The following is a 1913-nucleotide window of genomic DNA, read 5'->3' as shown; positions in this document are numbered from 1 at the left end:
ACACAAGCAGCAAATGAACAAACAAGTACTTCACAATAGAAAAAGCAAGATCCTAGAAGGAAAGTTGCAAGTGATCCTTATGTTGCCCCATCTCAACCTCTTATAAGTGTAGCTCCCAAAGTTTCTACCAAAGTCCCTAATGCATCATTTAGTGTGGTAGAGAAAATGAAGAAGACCAATGTGAATATTTCTATGTGGGATGTTGCTGCTACCATACCAATGTAGAAGAGGATGCTGCAGCAAGAATTAGAGAAGATTGAACCCAAGGATCAGCCATATATCATGGAGAGTGCCACAAGCTTAGTACAACCAGCAGGAGATGTGGAAACAAATAAAAAGGTTAGACCTCCTCCATTCTATGTTTCTCTAATTATAGGAGGCAAATTAGTCCACAATTGAATGATAGATTCAAGGGCTAGTAACTCAGTAATGCCCAGGTGTGTTGCTGATGCTTTAGGAATGAAATATGAGCCCATTTTTAGGGATATGTTACAATTAGATGGTAGTACCATCAAAACTGCAGGTATCCTAGGAATGTGGAGATGGCCCTACATGCATACCCTTGTTGCACTGTAATTCAAGACATATCTATTGCTAAAGTCAAGCCCTATTTTGCTATCTATCTTTCTAGAGACTTCACTGACCAAATAGGTGGATTTATATCTGCTGATTGGTCATATATGTCATTTAAGACTAGATATGGAGCCAATGCCTCAATTAGAGAAAAGCCTCAAGCCCTTCATCACACTGAATCTTACACCCCCAACTTCATCAATATAAATTTTCCTATTCTAGAGATGGATGAAAATGACATAGTAAATGAGCCTACCACTTCCATAGTAGAGATTCCTAATTTCTTCTTGGATGAATGGGCTAGTACATATTAGTTTGAACCTATGTTAGAAACTCTTGAGATAGGCCTTAGTACATATTGTATTTTAGAAAAGGATGTGGTAGTTCCTAATCTAATTGGGACTAATGATGATATAAGTGGGATATGGAGTATGTGTTTTGATGGCTCAAGGAATAGAAATGGGTCAGGGGCTAGTGTTATGTTGATCTCTCCTGCACAAATAAGATACTACTTCTCCTTTAGGCTCCAATTTAGTTGCACCAATAATGTGACCGAGTATGAATCCTTGATTCAAGGTCTCCTACTTGCCCAAAACAGAGGAATTCATGCCTTGAGAGTATATGGAGATAGTGAGTTGGTAGTGAACATAGTGAGAAATCAGAAAATCACCAAAAATGGCCTACTCAAGTCTTACAAATACAAAGTCTGGGATTTTCTTGAGGGCTTCAATGCATTTAATATTCAGAGCATTCCTAGGAAAGAAAATAGACATGTTGATAGACTTGCAGCAGTGGGTGTAGCTTATGATGTACTAGGGAATCTTGAGGAGAAGAAGAAGCAACAAATAAAGGTGGTAGTGAGTCCTACCATCCCCAAAAACAAAACTCATTGGTAGGTGTTTGATTTTGATGAGCAAATTGTGAGTTTCTTGCAGAATGAGGTAGAATTCTTAGATAGAAACTAGTCAAGACTGCAAGATCAGTATGGTGATCAGATCTTTCATCTCAGTTCTAAAAAGTTTCCCAAGGGTCTCATTACCTTAGAGAGTGTCTTTAATCTTGATGATCAAACAAGAGGCAAAGGAATGAATCTAGCTACAGAAAAGGATGATCATGCCCAGGTTACAATTGCTGATGGAAAATTTCTGAATATGGGGAAGGTATGTTCTAAAACTGAGCAAGAAAATTTCATTTATGTATGTCAAGAATTTAATGATGTATTTTCTTGGACATATGATGACTTAAAAGGGTTTGAACCTAGTTTGTTTCAGCATATCATAGATTTAATTGATAGGGCCAAACCAGTAAGACTAAAATAGAGGCCAGTGAATCCTAAGATT

Source organism: Cupressus sempervirens, chromosome 5 (assembly GCF_028749045.1).
Source record: "Cupressus sempervirens isolate cs-2001-9-10 chromosome 5, ASM2874904v1, whole genome shotgun sequence".
NCBI classification, from domain to species: Eukaryota; Viridiplantae; Streptophyta; class Pinopsida; order Cupressales; family Cupressaceae; genus Cupressus; species Cupressus sempervirens.
Note: the sequence above shows the minus strand (reverse complement) of the source record.